This window comes from Neoarius graeffei, chromosome 19, assembly GCF_027579695.1.
Source record: "Neoarius graeffei isolate fNeoGra1 chromosome 19, fNeoGra1.pri, whole genome shotgun sequence".
NCBI lineage: Eukaryota > Metazoa > Chordata > Actinopteri > Siluriformes > Ariidae > Neoarius > Neoarius graeffei.
In genome coordinates, this window is record NC_083587.1 from 903,082 (window position 1) to 928,414 (window position 25,333).

Consider the following 25,333-nt stretch of genomic DNA (forward strand, 5'->3'; position numbering starts at 1 on the left):
AAAAAAAAAATCTTATTCTTTTTGGGCTAACACTGTACATACTTGATCAGCAAGTATGCTGAACTTCCCGACTTATGTGAGCTGAGATTTATGTAATGACTGATGGTTTTTGTTAGTTTTCTGTCAACATGAACCACTTTTTTTTCTGGCCACTTTGACCAATTGGACACTTGGACTTCTCAGTATTAATACTTGCATCGGTAGCATGCGCTGGGGAAAAATTTTTGATTTTCTGAAAAAAAAAATCATATTCATATTCTTTGTGGGCTAACACTGTGCAGGGGTGTGTAGAATCCTTTCTGATGTTTTTTGTAGGTTCTCTGTCCAATTGCACCACTTTTTCTAAGGCCTTGGCATTGACAGCCCTGGCCTCGAGAGCCCTAGCCTTGGCAGCACATGCGCTGGGGAGAAAAAAAAAAAAAATTCTGAAAAAAAAAATTGTCTGAAATTTAAGACTCTAGAGGGGTGTGTTGAACCTAAGCCTGACAACCCCTGATGTTTTATGGTGCTTTAAAACATGAAAAGCATTTTGTTTTGATCCCTTTGTTTTGCAGATGGACAAGTCGGACAGAGGGCTGGGGGCTGTTCTGTCCCAGGAGGTGGAGGGGGAGGACCATCCAGTGCTGTACATCAGCTGGAAGCTGTCGGTGCGCGAAGGCAGGTACAGCACCACAGAAAAGGAATGCCTCGCCATCAAGTGGGCGGTCCTTGCCCTCCGCTCCTACCTGCTGGGGTGCCCTTTCACCCTCTGGCCGGACCACGCACCCCTGCAGTGGCTCCACCGCATGAAGGATGCCAATGCTCGGATCACCCATTGGTATCTGGCACTCCAGCCATTTAAGTTCGAGGTGGTCCACAGGCCGGGGACACAGATGGTCATGGCGGATTTCCTCTCCCGTCAATGGGGGGGGGAGTCAGCTGCAGGACGGACGGTTCCCCGGCCTGAGTCGGGCGGTGGGGGTATGTGGCAGCGGGGGTGTGGTAAAGCATCGGTCTGTGAATGGAGGGCGGAGTCAGGGAAGGTAAGTGGCAGAATCGCTGCACCTGATGGGAATTAACCTGTGTTTGTGTTTCTTCCCCAGTGACCACGCCCTATAAGAGGAGAGGGAGAGCAGAGGAAGGGGGCTCTCCCCCAACCAGAACATGCGTGCATGCGTGGGAGAATAAATGTAAAAGGTGAAAAGCTAAAATAAAAGGGTTTTTGCGAACTCAGTTCTGGCCTGCCGTGCTTCTGTGCTCCACCCACCTTAACTATTTCTACATGTATGTATAACGGCAGTTTTTGTTTGCATGTTTTGGTTGATGGATCTTTCTCCTAACTTTCTCCTAACGTTTGTAAAGTGGGAACCTCGGGAGAGCTTTTGGAAAACGTTCCCTTTTGGTTATATTAAAAGTTCCCCTTTCTATTGTCATCCAAGAAAACTTTGGAAAACCTGATGACAATGTTCCGGTTGGGTTCTTTGTGCATTAGCTACAGACATACAGTCAAGAGTGAATTTGAGTAAATAAAAGTCAAATTTGAGGGTTAGATGAGGACATACAGCCAGTAGTAAACTGTTAACAGTTAACTGCCTTGGTGAATGAATATCAGTATATTCACATTTGTTTGCTCATTGTAGTATCAGCACAATAAGCTGGCATCAAAAGGAGCAACCTGCCAGAAAAACTGCAAATAACATTGGGCGAGATGTCAAGGTCAGTCAAACTTGTAAAAACGACAGAACCCTATCCCAGAGAATAATTTGTGAAGATGTAACTTAAAATTTGGCTTATTTTTGCAGATGCCCCAAAGGTACTGTGCCCAGCCAAAAGTTCTGCACTCAGCCGTAAGAAGCACCAGAGTGACATCCACCAGAGGACCTTTGAGGAACTGTGCCCAGCCATGAGATGCTTGTAAGGTACCGGACACAGACATGACGACAGGTTCACAAAGGTACCGCCCCAAGCCACTCGAGGACCGCAGAGGTACTTTGCCCAGAGAGTACACAGGGCCTCAAAAGGTATTACACCCAGCCACGGGTGGTCCTCAGAGGTCTTGTGGCCATTCCCGTTCATCACTGGGCACTCCCTGGTGGTCTAGTGGCTAGGATTCGGTGCTCTCACCACTGCGGTCTGGGTTCAATTCCCAGTCAGGGGAAAGTCTTGGCTTGGGGGTGTTTTCCCCTCCTCCCCAACATTATTATTAAAATAATGTCAGACGCTTTGTTGGATCAAACACTTCCTTCGAGCCAGCAACCTAAGAATGGCCATCATAAGCCACTACAGTCTTCCGCTCTTCCAACTGAGCTATCAAAGGGTACCCTGAAGTGCTTTTCTGCTGAGTGAACCATCAAGCAACATCTCTAACAGCGCTTGCTTTTAATATACTGCATATATATTGTTGTGTGCCAAAACTTGTTTTGCACAAGCTGGCTTAACCTACCAAATTATGTGCACCTGCAATACGCAACACAATGAAATAATTTAGAAAATCTATTATAAATAGTGATTTCTCTTCAGTCTTTTAAGGCTGATGAAAAGCTCAGTTTCAAAAGAATAGAAACAAATGAATGGACCTTGTTTGTTTTGGGCATTTTGGCAAATGTGAAAGCAATAATAATAATAATAATAATAATAATAATAGTAAGTTAAATTTATATAGCGCCTTTCAAAAAACCCAAGGACGCTTTACAATTATAGACAAGGAAAGAAAAAATAAAAATAAATAAAAGTAAAAAGTCCACCAAGTAGGGTCAGGATGTAATTCCCGTGGTGCAGCAGCCACAGTCCCACCAAAAGGTGCACGAAAACAAGTCCCAAATCTCCAGCACCGCCGCCGTGATGCCGTCAGCAACATTGCTCGAACACCACGCTGTGGATCCACAAAGCGAGCAGAGAAGCTCCGCCACACAGAGCGCTGTTGTGTCCCAAACCGCCTGCACAGCCGCCGCGACACCACCGAGCAACATCGCTTGGAACATCACGCCAAGCGTTAAAGCACAGAGAGCTGAACAACCACGATGTAAAATGATCAACGAGCTCACTGCAGTCCACAGCTGGGAGCGCAGGCATCGCCCACGGCAAACCAAGGCCTGGAGGGAACCAACGCCCAAAACTAGGTCCGGAGCTACACCACAACTGGCGGACAAAAACACTCAAACATCAAACTACACAAACACAGAGAAAAAAATTAGAAAAAGAAATAAAATAAAATAAAGCTCGGGTGAGAAGCGGCAGCCAGAACGCGCACGACGTACTCTCAACCGGAAACGGAAACGAAAAAAAAACTCCAGAGAAGTTGTGTTGACGATGACTGTGATACTCTGTACACAAAACTCCAGTCGACCTCCAGGTTCTATTAAAACAGTATTCATTTTTAGTATTCCGGACCTTGAGGCTTTATTTCCTATTCTGATTTATTCAAATGGATTTATTCAAATGTTGTAGGCTTGTCCTCACCAATTTACCAGTGGCCTTCACAGAGATGAGAGCATGAAGAGAATTGCTCAGTAAGGGCAAAGTGCAAGGGCAGGAAAAGCTTGTTGGTACTTTAATGACATCGTGTGGCCATACAGTGTAGTTGCTTCTAGATATTCTCAAAAAAAGATCTGAAAATTGATCTCTGCTCATGCTGGTAATGAAGTTACTTAAAGTTGAAATGCTGACTCGTGTTTGTTTTGTTTTTCTTTTGGTGGCTGAGGAACCACGTGACCGCGTATCACTATCATCACCATTGTTGTTTCCACAGTCAGATCTACAATTATTGTCCTAGCTCAGTAAAGAAGGTTTGTGTGATTGTCCTGTGACTTGCTGGGATTGATTGAATGATTGATTTTTCTTTTCTTTTTAATGTATTGTGGCAGCGGGGGCATGGTCAAGCATTGGTGTGTGAATGGAGGGTGGAGTCAGGGAAGGTAAGGGGCAGAATCACTGCACCTGACAGGAATTAACCTGTGTTTGTGTGTCTTCCCCAGTGACCACGCCCCATAAGAGGAGACGGAGAGCAGAGGAAGGGGGCTCTCCCCCAGCCAGAACACTTGTGTGTGTGTGCACGCGTGTGTGCGTGCATACGTGGGAGAATAAATATAAAGCTGAAAAGCTAAAATAACAGGGTTTTTGCAAACTCAGTTCTGCCCTGCCATGCTTCTGTGCTCCACCCACCTTAACTTTTTCTACAGTGGTGCCGAAACCCGGGACGGAGTACAGAAGAGAACAGCCCCATGGAGTCCTCCCCCTTCAAGGACCTGGTCCATGCCCTCGCCTCGGCCCAACAGAGTCAGCACCAGGCACTGGTCACCCTCTGGAAAGAGCAGGAACAACGGTTCGAAGCCCTGGTGCTGGCACAGCAGGAAGATCGCCAGGCATTCCAGCACCTGCTCGCGTCAGCAGGGTCCACCATCACCACTGCCGCAGACCCTCCCCACATCACCCTAACAAAGATGGGTCCACATGACGACCCCGAAGCCTTCCTTGCTCTTTTTGAGCAGGCAGCAGAGGCATGGGGTTGGCTGGTGGAACAGCGCACGGCGCGCCTCCCACCCCTGCTAACGGGAGCTGCGCAGCTGGCCGCGCTACAGCTCCCCGCCGACAGCCGGCTGGTCTACATCGACCTCCACAGGGCCGTCCTCCAATGTGTGGGGTGCACCCCGGAGCAGCAACGGCAGCGCTTCCATGCGCTGAGCCTGGAGGAGGTCGGCCGTCCATTTGCATTTGGCCAGCAACTCCGGGATGCCTGCCAGCGGTGGCTGAGGGCCGACAACAGCGACGCCGAGGGAATCATCAAATTTTCTAAATTGTCTAAATTTGATGCATACCCAATGCCTCGTATTGATGAGTTGCTCAATCGACTAGGCACGGCTCATTTTTATTCGACACTGGATTCGACAAAGGGATATTGGCAGATCCCTTTGACGCCGCTATCCTGAGAGAGAACGACCTTTTCCACACCATTTGGCTTACACCAGTTCATCACACTTCCTTTTGGGCTGTTTGGGGCGCCTGCTATGTTCCAGCAGCTTATGGATAGGGTCCTCCACCCCCACACCACCTATGTGGCCGCATACCTGGACGACATCATTATTTATAGTAATGACTGGCCACAGCACCTAGAACACCTAAGGGCCATCCATAGGTCACTGAGGCGAGCAGGTCTCACAGCCAACCTGAACAAGTGTGAGATTGGGCAGGTGGAAGTACGGTATCTGGGCTTCCACTTGGGCAATGGGCAGGTGTGTCCCCAAATCAATAAGACAGCAGCAATTGCGGCCTGCCCGAGGCCCAAGACCAAAAAGGGGGTGAGACAGTTCCTGGGGCTGGCTGGCTACTATCGTACTGTAGGTTTATACCTAATTATTCGGACGTCACCAGCCCACTGACTGATCTCACTATAAAGGGGGCACCAGATCCGGTCCAGTGGATGGAGCAATGCCAGCGGGCTTTCTCTAAGGTAAAGGCTGCACTGTGTGGGGGGCCACTGTTACACTCCCCTGACTTTTCTCTCCCCTTTGTTTTGCAGAGGGATGTGTCGGTCAGAGGGCTGGGGGCTGTTCTGTCCCAGGAGGTGGAGGGGGAGGTCCGTCCAATGCTGTACATCAGCCGGAAGCTGTTGGTGCGCGAGGGCAGGTACAGCACCATAGAAAAGGAATGCCTCACCATCAAGTGGGCAGTCCTCGACCTCCGCTACTACCTGCTGGGGCGCCCTTTCACCCTCTGGTCAGACCACGCACCCCTGCAGTGGCTCCACCGCATGAAGGATGCCAACGTGCGGATCACCCGTTGGTATCTGGCACTCCAGCCGTTTAAGTTTGAGGTGCCTGTCTTTCGAGGTCCACAGGCTGGGGGTGCAGATGGTCATGGCGGATTTCCTCTCCCGACGGGGGGGGGTCAGCTGCAGGCCGGACAGCTCCCCGGCCTGAGTCGGGCAGTGGGGGTATGTGGCAGCGGGGTGTGGTCAAGCATTAGTCTGTGAATGGAGGGCGGAGTCAGGGAAGGTAAGTGGCAGAATCACTGCCCCTGATGGGAATTAACCTGTTTGTGTGTCTTTCCCAGTGACCACGCCCTATAAGAGAGGGAGAGCAGAGGAAGGGGGCTCTCCCCCAACCAGAACACGTGTGTGCGTGTGCGTGCGCACGTGCATGCGTGGGAGAATAAATGTAAAGGTGAAAAGCTAAAATAAAAGGGTTCTTGCGAACTCAGTTCTGGCCTGCTGTGCTTCTGTGCTCCACCCACCTTAACTATTTCTACATGTATGTATAATGGCAGTTTTTGTTTGCATGTTTTGGTTGATGGATATTTCTCCTTTCTCCTAACGTTTGTAAAGTGGGAACCTCGGGAGAGCTTTTGGAAAACATTCCCTTTTGGTTGTATTAAAGTTCCCCTTACTATTGCAATACAAGAAAACTTTGGAAAACCTGATTACAATATTCCGGTTGGATTCTTTGCGCGTTAGCTACAGACATACAATCAAGAGTGAATTTGAGTAAATAAAAGTCAAATTTGAGGGTTAGATGAGGACATACAGTCAGTCGTAAGCTGTTATGCAACTTAGCAAGAGTTAACTGCCTTGGTGAATGAATATCACCAAATTCACATTTGTTTGCTCGTTGTAGTATCAGCACAATAAGCTGGCATCAAAAGGAGCAACCTGCCAGAAAAACTGCATTAAGGAGGAGATGAGGAGAGTGCAGAGGGAGCTGAAGAGGGGGATAAGGAGAGGCAAGGACAGCTACAGGAGGAGCACCTCAAGGGGAGCAACACCGGAGAGGTATGGAGAGGCCTGAAAACCATCCCTGGCCACACAAAGGACAGTGGGAGGGGCCCTGTATCTGGGGGCCAAGACTGGGCAAATGAGTTAAATCTTTTTCAACAGATTTGACTGTGCCACCCCACCCTCCCCCACTCACCATAGTCCTGACCGGTCTGTGATATTACTCTCCCCCCCCCCCCCCCCCCCCCCCCAATAATACCTCTGACACCAACAGCTCCCTCCTCACACCACATCACCCCCTGTAATAAAAATAAAACCTCCAATAGAAATAATGCAAAAATCTTAATAAAAAATATGCCCCTTTCTCAAGAGTGTCAAGCTAAATTCTTAGGCATAATAGATTACAAACTGACCTGGAAACCATATATAGCCATGTTATGTAATAAAATATCTAAAACTATTGGACTTATGGGAAAAATCAAACATCTTCTCAGTCAACAAACCATTATCACCATATATAATAGCTTAATATACCCATATCTGACCTACGGAAATATAGTATGGGGATGTGCCTACAAAACTACACTACAGCCCCTAATACTACTCCAAAAAGATTTGTTTGTATGGCCACCGGATCCAGTTTTTATGCCCATTCTTTACCTCTATTTACGAAGCTTAAGATTTTAAATATTACTGATATCAATAGACTTCAGCTAAATATCTTCACTTTCCAATTTCTTAGAAATTCTCTTCCAGACACGTTTGATAGTTTTTTAAATCTTAATTCCCAATTTCATGCTTACCAAACTCGACAAAGTGACCAACTACATATCCCCCTAGTGCGAACATCCCTAGGTCAAAAGAGTCTTCAATACAAATGTGTAATTGAATGGAATAACCTCCCCCTCCACCTTAAAAGTTTTACATCCATGATTAGTTTTAAACGTAATCTCAAACCACCTATTTTCATTCTCCAGCCACACTTGACCTTTATCTTTAAATATAGTTCAGTCTTGGATCAAATTGTAATATTACACTGCACCAGGCTTCTGTTATTAGTACAATATTTATTCACCATTCAAAATCAATCAATTATACTTTTTTTTTCTTTATGTATAGATCCTAGGTTACATTTTATTCGTTTCTTATTTTCACTCGTTAACTTATATTTTGTTATCTGCAATTGACATTGTTTATATTTATTTCAGTTATGATAGCAGTTACAGTTTAATGTATAATTGGTAACAAAATTATTATATTATCTTTATTATTTACTATTGTTAATATAGTTATTCTCTAATTTGTTAAATTTGTATTAATTACTTGGTAATTTAAATGGGGGAAGACTTAGAACCAGCGATTGTGCTTTTTTTTCTTCCCCCAGCACGTTTTCTGTTTTTGTTCCATTTATGTTTTCTTGTAAATCTCTTTTATCATGTGCAAATAAATAAATAAATAAATAAATTTCAAAATTCTATGACATTTTTTCAAAACTTTACCTCATTTTTTTCTCTTCTGCTTGCTTAAATCAGATTTTTAGCTTATGTGAAATCATAAATAAAAGGGTGAAATATTTATATGTACATTTTACATGTGTAAGCAGAGTGTTGACACTAAATAGCAATATTTTTCTCTCCAAAAAATGCAGCATTGTTTCAAATATATGTTGTGAGCTGTATTTTGTATTTGTATCAGCAAATTTGTATTATATCTGCTTATTACTAGCATGTAAACAAGGCTGTATTGTCAGAATTAACAAGCTCGCTAACATTTGAGAGATTACACATCTAGCTTCAGTTTGTTAGTTACTGTTACCCAAAATCTCGGGTAACAAGCTTTTTTTATTCTTGCTTTCTTTATTCTTGCACTTCAAGGTAATTTAAGGAATTATTTTTTTATTCTTTAACTGAAGGATTTTTTTTTTTAAACACAAGACTTAGCACTTACTTGGGTATAAAATTGGTCTGTTTCTACCACTTCTGGTCACATGCCTGCCACAGAATGAGAATAAATCAGTTGTGCTATAATAATGAATAATACATGCATGTTTACCTTTGGCCCAGGCTCACCAGGGGGTCCTTGTTCACCTTTGTCACCCTGAGATTGCTTTTGACAATATGTTGAATGATTTATCAGTGAATTGCTTCATTATGTTTGAAGATTCTGGGGTTGTTTCTTTCTCAATTATTATTATTTTGTTTATTTATTTTTTTTGGGGGGGTTGAGAAACAGCACATTAGTGTTTAATTATTTCACCATCTGGCACCTACTTGGTTAAAATAAACAGCAACTGTAATGTGCACAGAGTGTATAAAGCGCTCCATAGTGTTCTTTTTTTTCTGCCGTCACTCCCAATGGCATTTTTTGAATATGCCACACAACAAAGCAAAATGCCCATTTCCTCTCCATGTTTTTTGAAAGAGGACAAACATTCTGCTTTGAACTGCCCTGAGTCAACAGGACATGTTTCTGTGAATTATGTGTTATGTGTTTTTATATCTTGTGCTTAAGAACAACATGGTGAAATATGTTAGAAAACCATGAAATCGACTCTGATATTTCCTTATTCACTTACCAGGATCTTTGATACTAAAACAGCTCTGAGTTGGGAGTCTGAGACATGAGTAACATACTGTGACAACAACTGATACTTAGGGTGGGCATTATTTAATTCCGATAATGTCTATATGCTTGTCTATGTGATCGAAAGACACTGATCAATGCTAAACTAGTGACAGAACACTGAAAATCAAGCCTCTTATGGACAATTTTTGAGGTCAGGGAATGGTGGGCCAATGAGCTGCCTTCAGCAAATAAATTTATAGTCAGATAGATAGATGAAGTTTATTGCCTCTGCTGGGAATTTTGAGAACACCACTGTCAAGAAAAAGCAGCAGATGGTTTTGATCTCTGAGTTCTGAGCCCAGCACACTTCTGGTGTGGAACTCTGCTTACCTGCCACTCCACATGGGTCTTGAACCCACATTCCCTGGCTCATGGAAAACATTGGCATAAAAGAACACAGAACAAGCAGAGGATGGTTTCCATCCATCAACCTCTGGGTTTTGGGCCCAGCATGCTCCCACTGCACCACTATGTGCATCTGTTGTATATGTGGAAAGGATCTTTCCCAGAATGCCCAACAAATGGACTGACAGCAAGAACAGGTGCTCTGTGGAGCTCATGAGGAGTGAGCGCTTGATCACTCAACTTTGAGCAGTCCTGTTTAGAGTTATACTCCATGGTTTGATCCTTTTTCCGCTTCCGGTTGAGAGTATGTCGTGCGCATTCTGGCTGCCGCTTCTCACCGGAGATTTTTTATTTTATTTCTCTTTTTTCTCATCTCATTATCTCTAGCCGCTTTATCCTGTTCTACAGGGTCACAGGCAAGCTGGAGGCTATCCCAGCTGACTACGGGCAAAAGGCGGGATACACCCTGGACAAGTTGCCAGGTCATCACAGGGCTGACACATAAACACATAACCATTCACACTCACATTCACACCGATGGTCAATTTAGAGTCACCAGTTAACCTAACCTGCATGTCTTTGGGGGAAACCAGAGCACCCGGAGGAAACCCACGGGGAGAACATGCAAACTCCGCACAAAAAGGCCCTCGCAGGCCACGGGGCTCAAACCCAGACCTTCTTACTGTGAAGCAACAGCACTAACCACTATGCCACCCTATTTCACCACCTGCCGTCCTATAGCAATAATACACTTCAACAGCAGAAGCATGTACACTAACTTCAAATACATCAAGAAATACTTAAGTCAGTTTACTCATCCATTCAGCATAATTGCCATATCAGAGACCTGGATTGACCTGGAGCTGGCTGGATATGAATTTAATTATATAAACAGGAAAAATAAAGGTGGAGGAGGAGTGGTGGTGTATGTGGACTGTAATTTGAATTATAAGTTAATAGATGGCATGACAACAGTGATTGATAACTTATTAGAATTTTTAACAATCGAAATTAATATTGAAATAAGTAGAAATGTAATTAGCTGTATATATATAGAGCGCCAGAAACTAGTATAGAGGCGTTTAAGGACTGGGTAGAAAAGACATTTACAGTAGATAATAAAGTTATCTTCATTTGTGGGGATACTAATATTGATCTGTTGAACCCTAATGAGCACAGTATGACTGAGGAATTTATTAATATCATGTACAGTATGAGTCTCCACCCAAAAATTACCAGACCCCCCAGAATTACTGACCATAGTGCTACCTTAATAGATAATATATTTACCAGTGATATAGATAATAACATAAGTGGAATATTAATCAATGATATTAGTGATCATCTACCAGTTTTTACAATTTATGACTGTAATCATAAGAAAAATGTGACAGACCATAAACTTAAGTATAGAAGAGTTAGGACTGAGGAGGCCATGTTTGCATTAAATAATGATTTATTAATACAAGACTGGGAATCAGTTTATATAGAGAATAGCATTGATAGAGAATATGATATATTCAAATTATTATATGATAAAAATTGCCCACTGAAGCAATATAGTACAAAACAAAATTATAATGACCAACCTTGGATTACTAAGGGATTACAAAATGCCTGTAAGAAGAAAAACACTCTATATAGAGAATTTATTAAATTAAGACCCAAAGAGGCAGAAAATAAACATAAAAAATATAAAACTAAGTGGCAGCATGGTGGTGTAGTGGTTAGCGCTGTCGCCTCCTAGCAAGGAGGTTTGGGTTTGAGCCCCGTGGCTGGCAAGGGCCTTTCTGTGTGGAGTTTGCATGTTCTTGGCATGGGTTTCCCCCAAAGACATGCAGGTTAGGTTAACTGGTGGCTCTAAATTGACTGTAGAAGTGAGTCTGAATGGTTGTTTATGTGTCAGCCCTGTGATGACCTGGCAACTTGTCCAGGGTGTACCTCGCCCGTAGTCAGCTGGGATAGGCTCCAGCTTGCCTGTGACCCTGTATAACAGGATAAAGTGGCTAAAGATAATGAGATAAAAACAAGTTAATGAGTGTCATAAGGAGATGTAGGAAGGATTATTATGGTAAATTAATATATAATAACAAAAATAATATTAAAGGAATATGAGCTATATTAAATAGTATTATTAAAGATGACTCTGGACAAATACATTACCTTAAATACTTTAATGACAAAGGTATTGAAAATTATAGCATGGATGTAGTTGCTAATAGTTTTAATAATTTTTTTGTTAATGTTGGACCAAGACTAGCTAAAAATATCTCTGCTCCGGTAACAAATGATGACTGTATAGATAATATTATAAAGAGGAATTCTTGTTCTATGTTTCTTACACCAGTAGATGAGAAGGAAATTATTGATATAGTTAATAAATGTAGTAATAAAATATCCACAGATTGTAATGATATTGATATGAAACTAGTGAAAACTATTATTGGGGGGATTTCTAAACCATTAACATACATCTGTAACTTGTCATTTCAAACCGGTACATTTCCAAGCAATATGAAAATAGCAAAAGTAATTCCATTGTATAAATCTGGGGACAAACACAACTTCACAAACTATAGACCTGTTTCTTTACTTCCTCAATTCTCCAAAATTCTTGAAAAACTATTCAATAACAGATTAGATAAATTCATTGAAAAATACAAACTACTCAGTGATAGTCAATATGGATTTAGAGCAAATAGATCAACAGAGATGACACTAATGGAATCAACTGAAGAAATCAGTAACTCTATAGATGATAAGAAATATGTCGCTGGGATATTTATTGATATTCAAAAAGCTTTTGATACTATTAATCATGATATATTAATTAATAAGATGGAACAATATGGGATAAGGGGAGTTGTATTAAATTGGATAAAAAGTAGGGCTGTCGAAGTTAACGTGTTATTAGTGCGTTAACGCAATTTAATTTGTTCGCGATTTTAAAAAATGACGGCGTTATTGGAGGGTACAGTGAATTGGGCTCATCTTGGTAAGGAACAATGCAGATTTTCGCGGGTGACTAGTATGCAAAATAAAGCTAGTTATAACATTAACTTTGTGGTAAAACGTAGCTCTACAACTTGTCAAATAAACCCGCAACATGGTCAGTTAAATTGTAGTCTGCATATGCGATGCGGTGCGAGTTCCGTTTACTTTCACTTTACCAGGTGAAATGTGTTGATATCTGGTGGGCTACGATCGGGAATGCGCACATTCCCTTTTCTCCACCTGTAGATTGTAGGTAGACTAGCGATTTCCAAATAGCCTACTGCTTCACTTGAATGAACTTGCAGGAGTCAAACTACTTCCTCTTCGAAGTGTAGCTTGCAGCCATTACAGTTGAGAAAAAAAAAGTCTGTTATTTCTCCAAATTGTATTTTGCACATAGCCTACAGTACAGGGGCGCCGCTAGGGGGGGAAGTTAGGACGATTCTAAGGGCCTGGCACTGACAGGGGGGCCTGTGAGGGATATTAATATTATTTTAATAGTATTGCCTTGTGTAAGTTTTTGAAATAAAATATTTCATTTCATCTGTTAAAATATGTAAATTATACATGGTTATGATTTACTATAACATTTTTCTTGAATTATTTATGATATTGTCATTTCACCCCTCCACCCTTTTTACTAATGGTACAGTCTGATTCTGGGCGCGGGACAGTGAAATGTGTAGCTCCGTGTGTGCACAGCACCGCTATTAGCACAGCTTAGAGCAGCTGGCAGTTTTTCTATGTGCGCAACAGAGTTGAACATTCTAGAAGTTGCTAAGCAGAAGCAGGTGTGATGAATTATGAAGTCCGGATATCACACTGCGTGTGAAAAAAAAAAATCACCTTTTTTCATACTGTAGGTATCTTTATTGTATAATTAAGTCTAGATGTTTTGCCATTGTTCATGTGTGGATTTGTTGATATTAAGTATTTAAATTTAATATTTTGCACATTAGCTGTGGTCATAGATATCATTGCTATTGTTCATGTGTGGATTTATTGATACTGTTGCTAAGTATTTAACTTGAATATTTGAACATTTGCGGTGTTTTCTAATAAATATGTGATGCCTAAAAGAAACCAAAAACACTCTTGCAGTGCACTATGTAACTGTATCAAAAAAACTAGTGTAGTTATTCATCAAGGCATACATTTGATCACATACAATAAGTCAATAAATGGAGGAAACAAAGGAATACATTTTGTAATCCTGATTATTGATGATGTTTGCTGGAGGGCTCTGGAGTATCCATAATGTGCATACAGAATGTTATAAATCCATACTGATACAGTGATGCATGCAGTTTCTCTCAACACAAACATTTGGATTGAATGAACTCCATAAGCTACTGAGTAGCCTAATAATAGATGCTAATAAAATAAAAAAAAAAAATTATATATATATATATATATATACACACACACACAGGGCGGCACGGTGGTGTAGTGGTTAGCGCTGTTGCCTCACAGCAAGAAGGTCCTGGGTTCGAGCCCCGGGGCCGGCGAGGGCCTTTCTGTGTGGAGTTTGCATGTTCTCCCCGTGTCCGCGTGGGTTTCCTCCGGGTGCTCCGGTTTCCCCCACAGTCCAAAGACATGCAGGTTAGGTTAACTGGTGACTCTAAATTGACCGTAGGTGTGAATGTGAGTGTGAATGGTTGTCTGTGTCTATGTGTCAGCCCTGTGATGACCTGGCGACTTGTCCAGGGTGTACCCCGCCTTTCGCCCGTAGTCAGCTGGGATAGGCTCCAGCTTGCCTGTGACCCTGTAGAAGGATAAAGCGGCTAGAGATGATGAGATGAGATGAGATATACACACACACACACACAACCCCAATTCCAAAAAAGTTGGGACAAAGTACAAATTGTAAATAAAAACGGAATGCAATGATGTGGAAGTTTCAAAATTCCATATTTTATTCAGAATAGAACATAGATGACATATCAAATGTTTAAACTGAGAAAATGTATCATTTAAAGAGAAAAATTAGGTGATTTTAAATTTCATGACAACACCACATTTCAAAAAAGTTGGGACAAGGCCATGTTTCCCACTGTGAGACATCCCCTTTTCTCTTTACAACAGTCTGTAAACGTCTGGGGACTGAGGAGACAAGTTACTCAAGTTTAGGGATAGGAATGTTAACCCATTCTTGTCTAATGTAGGATTCTAGTTGCTCAACTGTCTTAGGTCTATTTTGTCGTATCTTCCGTTTTATGATGCGCCAAATGTTTTCTATGGGTGAAAGATCTGGACTGCAGGCTGGCCAGTTCAGTACCTGGACCCTTCTTCTACGCAGCCATGATGCTGTAATTGATGCAGTATGTGGTTTGGCATTGTCACATTGGAAAATGCAAGGTCTTCCCTGAAAGAGATGTTGTCTGGACGGGAGCATATGTTGCTCTAGAACCTGGATATACCTTTCAGCATTGATGGTGTCTTTCCAGATGTGTAAGCTGCCCATGCCACACGCACTAATGCAACCCCATACCATCAGAGACGCAGGCTTCTGAACTGAGCGCTGATAACAACTTGGGTCGTCCTTCTCCTCTTTAGTCCGAATGACACGGCGTCTCTGATTTCCATAAAGAACTTCAAATTTTGATTCGTCTGACCACAGAACAGTTTTCCACTTTGCCACAGTCCATTTTAAATGAGCCTTGACCCAGAGAAGAAGTCTGCGCTTCTGGATCATGTTTAGATACGGCTTCTTCTTTGAACTATAGTTTTAGCTGGCAACGGCTGATGGCACGGTGAATTGTGTTCACAGATAATGTTCTCTGGAAATATTCCTGAGCCCATTTTGTGATTTCCAATACAGAAGCATGCCTGTATGTGATGCAGTGCCGTCTAAGGGCCCGAAGATCACGGGCACCCAGTATGGTTTTCCGGCCTTGACCCTTACGCACAGAGATTCTTCCAGATTCTCTGAATCTTTTAATGATATTATGCACTGTAGATGATATGTTCAAACTCTTTCAATTTTACACTGTCGAACTCCTTTCTGATATTGCTCCACTATTTGTCGGCGCAGAATTAGGGGGATTGTTGATCCTCTTCCCAGCTTTACTTCTGAGAGCCGCTGCCACTCCAAGATACTCTTTTTATACCCAGTCATGTTAATGACCTATTGCCAATTGACCTAATGAGTTGCAATTTGGTCCTCCAGCTGTTCCTTTTTTGTACCTTTAACTTTTCCAGCCTCTTATTGCCCCTGTCCCAACTTTTTTGAGATGTGTTGCTGTCATGAAATTTCAAATGAGCCAATATTTGGCATGAAATTTCAAAATGTCTCACTTTCGACATGTGATATGTTGTCTATGTTCTATTGTGAATACAATATCAGTTTTTGAGATTTGTAAATAATTGCATTCCTTTTTTATTTATAATTTGTCCCAACTTTTTTGGAATCGGGGTTTTGTGTGTATATATATCATCTCATTATCTCTAGCCGCTTTATCCTTCTACAGGGTCGCAGGCAAGCTGGAGCCTATCCCAGCTGACTACGGGTGAAAGGCGGGGTACACCCTGGACAAGTCGCCAGGTCATCACAGGGCTGACACATAGACACAGACAACCATTCACACTCACACCTACGGTCAATTTAGAGTCACCAGTTAACCTAACCTGCATGTCTTTGGACTGTGGGGGAAACGGGAGCACCCAGAGGAAACCCACGCAGACACGGGGAGAACATGCAAACTCCACACAGAAAGGCCCTCGCCGGCCCCCAAACCCAGGACCTTCTTGCTGTGAGGCGACAGCGCTAACCACCGGGCCGCCCAATACATATACACACATATACATATACATACACACATACATATACACACATATACATATACATACACACATACATATACACACACACATATATATATATATATATATATATATATATATATATATATATATATATATATATATATATCTTCCATCATCTATATCATGGAATTTTCATTTTAAGGCAACAGTCTATTCAGTCTAATTCTGACAGTTCTGCATTTAAAATGTTCATATACCAAATAATTGTATCAACTAAACTTGCTAGGTAGCTGATCACATGCATAGTAAAGTAGAAGTGCCAGCCAAAAACAGACTTCAAATTCAGTTGCTTGAGCTTGAAAATTTTACCGGGGGGGCCCTAAATTGTAATCTTTCATAGGGCCCAAGATTTCTAGCGGCGCCCCTGCTACAGTATGCCCAACAGATGTCTGATATGCTACATTGGAAAGAATATGCTGCATGCCTAGATCTAATATCAAAACCCGAATGCCAAATATTTGTGCATTAGGCCGATATATTGTCTATCATACAGAAGATGAGCCATATAATTGACATGGAGCATCAGAGCATATATTCAAATGTTTGCTCTGATGTAGAAATGTATTTGAGTACAATTTAAACAGATGTTTAAAGATTTGTTTGCGATTAATCGCGATAACTACATAATGTTATGAGATTAATCGCGATTACAAATTTTAATCGTTTGACAGCCCTAATAAAAAGTTATTTGAGCAACAGGACACAATTTGTGAAGTTGGGTGACTCTGTCTCAACTCGTTTGAATATTGATTGTGGTGTCCCTCAGGGGTCAGTATTGGGTCCTAAACTGTTTATTCTTTATATAAATGATATGTGCAATGTATCAAAGATATTTAAGATGGTATTATTTGCAGATGGCACAAATATGTTTTGTTCTAGAACAAATTTACATGAGTTAGAAAACAATCTCTTCAGAATTGTGCAGGTTAAAAAGTTGGTTTGATCGAAATAAATTATCATTAAATCTGTCGAAAACAAAAATCCTGTTATTTAATAATTATAAAATAAATAGGGCAATAAATGTACAAGTAGATGGTGTTGATGTTGAAAGAGTTTCTAATAACTTTCTTGGGGTAATAATAGATGATAGAATTAATTGGAAATCACATAAAATACATAGTAATTAAACTATCAAGAAGCATATCTGTGTTGAGTAAAGCTAAGCACATCCTGGACTATAATTCACTTCACATTCTTTACTGTTCCCTGGTTTTACTGTACTTAAATTACTGCTCAGTGGTGTGGGGAAATACATATAAATGTTCACTTCATGCAATAACTATAATTCAAAAAAGAGCTATAAGAATAATTCATAGTGCTGGTTACCGAGATCATACTAATTCACTATTCTTAAATTCAAAATGTTTAAAATTCAGGGATATTATAGAATATAAAACTGCCTTAGTAATGTACAAAGTAAGGAATTATAAAGTACCAAGGAATATCCAAATAATTTTCTCGGATAGAGAGGGGGGCTATAATTTTAGGAGGAAATTGAAATTTAAAATTCACCATGCTAGGACAACGTTAAAAATGTTCAGTATTTCTATTTGTGGAGTAAAGCTATGAAACAGTTTGAATGTGGAGCTCACGAAATGTACAACTATAAACCAGTTCAAAAAAAGGTATAAGGAACAGATCTTTATGACGTATAGACCCTTTTCACGTGACGTCACGACAAACGCGGCCGCCATGTTGGACATGAACTACCAGTAGTCTACCACAGCCAACAATGAGGAATGACGGCGAAGCATCGAAAGGAATATAACCATCAAAGAAAGTTTTTACTTTCAGCAAGACTTCCATCATGCCATTATATTGTTGTGCACCTGGATATAGTAACCATCAACACACAAGGCAAGATTTATCATTTTATCGGATCCCGACAGATGCTGACCGACGGAGAAGATGGATGGTCTCTAAAATATTGGCAAAATGATGTTTATTGACATAGCAATCGTGTGTAACGGGAAGCATTTGCATATCCGAAGTGTTGTGTTTACATCAAAGATAAAATAAACCGATATGACAATGACTGCTGCTGCCAGGTTGGGGACACAAACTAGTAGAAAGGAAGTGTGCCAACACACTTCCTTTGTGGTTGATTCTGCTTTAAGGTAAGATGCATTTAATTATTCATCTGCTGTGGGTTTGGAATCGGTAGCCTGACCGATTCGTTCATGTTTGTGGTGCCATTTGTTTGTTGAAATGGAAGATTGGTTGTTGACATGATTTCCAGTGATGCTTTGGTGCTGCTGTGGATCAGATGTGTTGAGTAGCCTGACTGTTTTTTTTTTCTTGCGTGTGGTATCATTGTTGACGCGAGGTTGTTTTTTGAACATGCAAATGCAGACACAATTTCCCCTAGGCAGTCTCCCACTCAAGTACTAACCAGGCCCAACTCTGTTTAGCTTCTGAGAGCAGACGGGATCAGGCGTTGTCAGAGTGGTTTGGCCGTAAGCGACAGTGAGATGGAAATGTGCCGTTTTCTTGCCTTGCCTTGCGACCAGAAGGAAAATTCAAACAGATTTCTGCAAGAAGACAAAATAAAATGCTTACAGTACCTGGTATTCCTAGGCAGTCTCCTACTCAAGTACTAACCAGGCCCAACTCTGTTTAGCTTCTGAGATCAGCCGGGATCAGGCGTTGTCAGAGTGGTTTGGCCGTAAGCAACAGCTCGATGGAAATGTGCCGTTGCCTTGCGACCAGAAGGAAAATTCAAACAGATTTCTGCAAGAAGACAAAATAAAATGCTTACAGTACCTGGTATTCCTAGGCAGTCTCCCACTCAAGTACTAACCAGGCCCAACTCTGTTTAGCTTCTGAGATCAGACGGGATCAGGCGTTGTCAGAGTGGTTTGGCCGAAAGCGACAGCTTTATCGAAATGTGCCATTTTCTTGCCTTGCCTTGTGACCAGAAGGAAAATTCAAACAGATTTCTGCAAGAAGACAAAATAAAATGCTTACAGTACCTGGCATTCCTAGGCAGTCTCCCTCTCAAGTACTAACCAAGCCCAACTCTGTTTAGCTTCTGAGATCAGACGGGATCAGGCGTTGTCAGAGTGGTTTGGCCGTAAGCAACAGTGAGATGGAAATGTGCCGTTTTTCTTGCCTTGCGACCAGAAAGAAAATTCAAACAGATTTCTGCAAGAAGACAAAATAAAATGCTTGCAGTACCTGGTATTCCTAGGCAGTCTCCCACTCAAGTACTAACCAGGCCCAACTCTGTTTAGCTTCTGAGATCAGACGGGATCAGGCGTTGTGAGAGTGGTTTGGGATGGAAATGTGGCTTTTTTCTTGCCTTGCGCCCAGAAGGAAAATTCAAATAGATATCTACAAGAAGACAAAATAAAATGCTTACAGTACCTGGTATTCCTAGGCAGTCTCCCACTCAAATACTAACCAGGCCCAACTCTGTTTAGCTTCTGAGATCTGACGGGATCAGGCGTTGTGAGAGTGGTTTGGCCGTAAGCGACGGTTAGATGGAAATGTGGCTTTTTTTCTTGCCTTGCGCCCAGAAGGAAAATTCAAACAAATATCTACAAGAAGACAAAATAAAATGCTTACAGTACCTCGTATTCCTAGGCAGTCTCCCACTCAAGTACTAAACCAGGCCCAACTCCGTTTTGCTTCTGAGATCAGACAGGCTCAGACGTTGTCAGAGTGGTTTGGCCGTAAGCGACGGTTAGATGGAAATGTGGCTTTTTTCTTGCCTTGTGCCCAGAAGCGAAATTGAAACAGATATCTGCAAGAAGGCAAAATAAAATGCTTACAGTACTTGGTATTCCTAGGCAGTCTCCCACTTCATTATCACCACACCTTGGGATGCTATTTGCCCCCAGAGCGAGCTGTACTCCTCACCGTGCACTTTAATCAGACCCATGGCTCTGGGAGGATTTAAAAAAAAAAACTCCCCCAAGGGACATCCCAGCCAAGCCAAAGTTCGCCTGCATCTCCCTCTACACCGACCCCTATAATCCAACATGGCCAAGGCCCACTTGGACCGTGCCTCAGGATGTTATTCTCCGTCAACTCCGCTCCTCACCTCCGGCCGGACTTTTAAATAATAAACCTTGCTCACCAGCCAGGTGGGGGCACCCACTCTTAAGCCCAGTCAACCCAGGATCGGATTAAAACCTTCTATCACGGGCCTCCAAGTTGCACTGGCCCCTGGCAAAACCAAAAGTTGGGACTGTCATTTTTCCACCTAATGCCCATGGTAATCCAGAGCAGTCAGACTTTGTCATTTGAAACTGAATTATGGCAAGACAAAATTTGTAATAATTGGAACTCAAGAGCTCAGGGAATTTCAAATTGACATGCTTGAGTGTTGAACAAAAAGCTATTTTTATTATTTACAAGCCAAAAAAAAAATCTAATCGTAACCTACATATTTATGATAATATGCATTTTATACTACAGTGAATGCTTGAATCTCATCTCCTTATCTCTTGCCACTTTATCCTTCTACAGGGTTGCCAGCAAGCTGGAGCCTATCCCAGCTGACTACAGGAGAAAGGTGGGGTACACCCTGGACAAGTCGCTAGGTCATCACAGGGCTGACACAGACACAGACAACCATTCACACTCACTTTAGAGTCACCAGTTAACCTAACCTGCATGTCTTTGGACTGTGGGGGAAACCACAGCACCCAGAGGAAACCCACGCAGACACAGGGAGAACATGCAAACTCCACACAGAAAGGACCTCGTCAGCCACGGGGCTCGAACCCGGACCTTCTTGCTGTGAGGCGACAGCACTAACCACTACACTACCATGCCGCCCTGCTTGAATCTGATTTGATAAATTTTTGTATTATTTTAGCCTCACAGCACGGGTCGTTCTGGCTCTAACGATGGTTAATATTAATGCACTCACTCCAAGATATTGTTATTGTTTCTATAGTAACAGGTCATACACAGGAACTTGTACAGTGGATATAATCTGAGATAAATAATCAACGGATGTTTGTTCAACAAGTAATTCTAATAACTGTTAATGTGGTGTTTTTTTGTTAGCAGACAATAATTTAACATTTTGGGAAGGAGTTTCAGTTACAATCCCAATTTGTTACACTGTCAGAAATCCAACGATAAATCACTAAAACGTACTATGTGTCATGAGTAAATTTAAAACTTACTGCTGGCAAATCACTCTGGTACAAGTGGAATAACACACACGAGACCGTGGAGGGCAGTGGGGGCGTGTGCCAATTTTAAAGTAAACAGACAGGCAATTTGTGTTATTCCTGAATCAAGCATATTTTAAAAAACTTACTTAACCTTAATATTAAAAAAATTTAATATATACACATTTACATAAATACATTATATGCTACCATTACCATGTATCAGTTTGATTCCTATTAATTTACAATATTCATTATCCTAAAATATGTCATAAATACACATCCTACTGTTAAACACTGATGCTTTTACCAAAAACCAGACATATAAACACTGATTAAAAAAAAAAAAAACACTGCTATAACTGCTTTATTCTAAAATTATTATAATTATTATTCTTACTCATAATAAATTAATGATTACATATGACTCTCAGGGTAAAATACCACAGATACTTACTTCACATTTAAATGTGATGAATATGTGGTGATGAATGTGAGGTGTGAGGGTTATAGCTTCCTCAAAAATAGTAAGATAATTCTAGTTCGAGTCTACGATTGGGATGGGCCTCCTGATGAAACCTCCTCAAGCTATTCATCAGGAGTCAAGTGCTGCCTTCTACGAGGAGGGGCTTCATCACCATTGTCTTCATCCCTCCTCCTCCTTATCATGTGGCATTGGACAGGACTCATCATACTGCCAATCGGAACCAGCAGATAGGGGAACAGGCCCAATGAAGGCAATGGGACACTTAAAGGGGGTGAGATACATATGGGGAATGGGGTTCTTAAAGTTTCCCAAGGTAGACAGGGTCCTCAGAGAGGAGGGGTTCCCTAAGCTGGAGGAGTTCCCTAAGGGGACATTTTCTGAAAGAGACAGGGTCTCTAAGGGGGACAGGAGTCTCAGAAGGGACAGGTTCCCAAAGGGGGATTGATTCTGTAAAGGGGACAAGCTCCCTGAGGGGGACAGGATCCTCAGAGGGGACAGGTTCCCTAAAAGGGACAGGGTCCCTCAGGGGGATGGGTTCACTAAAGTGCATCGGGGTCCTCAAAGGGGAAGAGGTCCATAAGGGAGTCGCGGTCCTCACTGGGGTCAGAATCCAAAGGGGGGTCGGGGTCCTCAGAGGGCTTGGGATCCAAATGGGGGTTGGGTTCCTGAATGGGGTTGGCACTGAAATGGGGTTTGGGGCCCGGTTCTGGTTCCCTGAAGGCAAGGGGGTCCTCAATAGAAATAGGGTCCAATTCTTAAAAGGAGACTGGTTCAATAAGGGGGACAGGGTCCCAAAAGGGGACAGGTTCTGTAAGGGGGATGGGATCCTTGTTGGGGTCCAGTTCCTAAAAGAGGACTGGTTCCCTAAGGGGGATGGAGTCCTTGTTGGGGTCCATAAAGGGGACGGGGTTTGGTTCCCTGAAGGGGAAGGGGGGACGACGACAGGGTCCGGATCCTAAAAGGGGACTGGTTCAATAAGGGTGTCTGGTTCCCTGAAGGTGAGGGGGTCCTCAATAGAGATAGGGTCCAGTTCTTAAAAGGGGACTGGTTCAATAAGGGGGTCTGGTTCTCTGAAGGGGAGGGGGTCCTTAAAATCACCTCACACCCATCATCATCTTGCTCACGTTGATTAGGCCTATGATCTTCCTTCTCACCATCTCTCACCTCTGTGCTGTAGCTGAGCTGACTGACAGGATACGTCCTTCCTGTGTCCAAAGAAATGAAGAGGCAGTGAGACACATCTGCACGTCTTGTCAAATGAATCAGAAACCTTTCTTTTTATAACAAAAAGAGTCTGTTTTGTACAGCAGGAAATCCTCACTCCAAACATATTTTACACCAGACGCATTTACACAAGTAAATGCTACTACAAACTCAAACAAACAATTCAGGAATTTCATCTTTTCTTTCCTTTTGTGAGAAATACATAAAGATGTGCAAAGAAAATTCTGTACAGTGAATCTGTAATAAACAAACATTCTCTTCAGTTTCCACCACCAGCCTGTGTGTTTAAGCTGATTAAATACCATGATCCCCTCAAGAAAACCATGAAAACATTTACATTTCGCAATCACACAGTGGAAGTTTCTATAAATGTTTGAAGTTCAATGCACACTAACCCAATGAAAAAAAAATGCCAGTTGTCAAATACCAATCTGCTTTAAAACACTAACTTCCAAAAAAAAAAACGTATCCAAGACACTTTTTAGGTACAGTCTTTGACAGAGCTTACGACACCTTCACTTTGCCTCCACTACCATTGGTTATTTCTCGGGAGGCCTGCGAATCTTGTCAAGAACTAATGTTGTAGTTTCATTTCAAAATTTCACTTGATAAACGCTTTTCATAAACTACATACACATGCTTAAAATAATGGTGTAAACAGCAAGTTCTGTTGCAGCAATTTATTATTTTACCAGCATTTTAGTTAAGAGAAGCAAATGTGTCCCAGGCCGGCATGGTTTAAAAAAAAAAAAAGTTGGCACTGTAGTTAAGAATTATTTCCATTTTTCATGAATCTTTGCAGAAGCAGAGGCAAAGGGGAATTTGGATGAAGACTTACATTTAAGAGAAATAGTATTTTCATAACTAACTTTATGCCAAACATCTCTAATGTACAGAGACGTAACAGTTTACACAGATATTAATCATGCTCATGTAAATCATGCTCATAAGTAGAGCATCCGTTACGTGAACATAACGTACGCTCTACTTAGATTTTCAGGAAAGCCCTATTTCTATAACAGAATAACTATTAATGCTGTCAAGATTAAATTCTGAGTGATGGGTCATGCAGATCAAGGAAACAATGGCAAAAGAAAGTTACTATCACCATGTTAGATGGGACCGTGGAGGCTAGTCAGTGATTTTTTTTTTTGAGTCGAGCTTGTCCTGCGTGGCTGAGTAATTTTGGTGATGTTGTGTCTCCTGGGGCCAAAATATTATTCTGGAATGAGTTCTATGTGACTCTGGACAGTGGCCACTCGTGAGTTAAGCTCACAACATAATTACTAATATCAGCAACCTAACTGATGTAAAAACGTACACTCTATAGTTATAGTCCATAATTAATCTACAGTGAAATGACAGGGACACATAACCAAATGTGTGGGAAATAAGGCCAGGCCAACAGACATTTATTGGTAATTTTCAAACTTGCCTGTCTGCATTTCAAAAGCATTAAAGTAGATGGCCCATGAAAAATTGCAAAGATAAGAGTCTAATCCGGGGCGGCATGGTGGTGTAGTGGTTAGCGCTGTCGCCTCACAGCAAGAAGGTCTGGATTCGAGCCCCGTGGCCGGCGAGGGCCTTTCTATGCGGAGTTTGCATGTTGCCCACGTGGGTTTCCCCCCACGGTCCAAAGACATGCAGGTTAGATTAACTGGTGGCTCTAAAAATTGACTGTAGGTATGAATGGTTGTCTGTGTCAGCCTTGTGGTGACTTGTCCAGGGTGTACCCTGCCTTTTGCCCGTAGTCAGCTGGGATAGGCTCCAGCTTGCCTGCAGAACAGGATAAAGCAGCTAGAGATAATGAGATGAGAGTCTAATCTTTTAAATTTTCTTCCGAATGTTACACTGGGCGAATACATTATGTTGTAACACAGCCTGTGACACGGGGCACCCAAGGACCTGATTTAAAAAATTCATAACTCTGCCACCGATTTGTTCTCGCCCCACCAAAAGTTAGAGGCACATCTCTCTCCCTGAGCCCTTTCGAACCAGCCAAGGCACAGCCCTCTAGGA

The 25,333-nt window shown here is 42.0% G+C and overlaps 1 protein-coding gene, 2 non-coding genes and 4 pseudogenes across 3 annotated transcripts in view; 1 reads left to right on the plus strand and 6 right to left on the minus strand.

Annotated features, from left to right (window-relative positions):
* Positions 1 to 25,333, plus strand: part of LOC132867784 (histone H3-like) — a 1,068,851-nt gene that overhangs the window by 233,800 nt on the left and 809,718 nt on the right. The window lies entirely within an intron of this gene.
* On the minus strand, positions 19,027 to 19,145 carry LOC132868133 (5S ribosomal RNA). Its single transcript, XR_009650812.1, has one exon. It is a non-coding gene; the product is annotated as a 5S ribosomal RNA (ribosomal RNA).
* Positions 19,226 to 19,344, minus strand: LOC132868106 (5S ribosomal RNA). Its single transcript, XR_009650799.1, has one exon. It is a non-coding gene; the product is annotated as a 5S ribosomal RNA (ribosomal RNA).
* Positions 19,435 to 19,553, minus strand: LOC132868143 (5S ribosomal RNA; annotated as a pseudogene).
* On the minus strand, positions 19,640 to 19,759 carry LOC132868135 (5S ribosomal RNA; annotated as a pseudogene).
* Positions 19,829 to 19,947, minus strand: LOC132868141 (5S ribosomal RNA; annotated as a pseudogene).
* LOC132868136 (5S ribosomal RNA) lies at positions 20,035 to 20,154 on the minus strand (annotated as a pseudogene).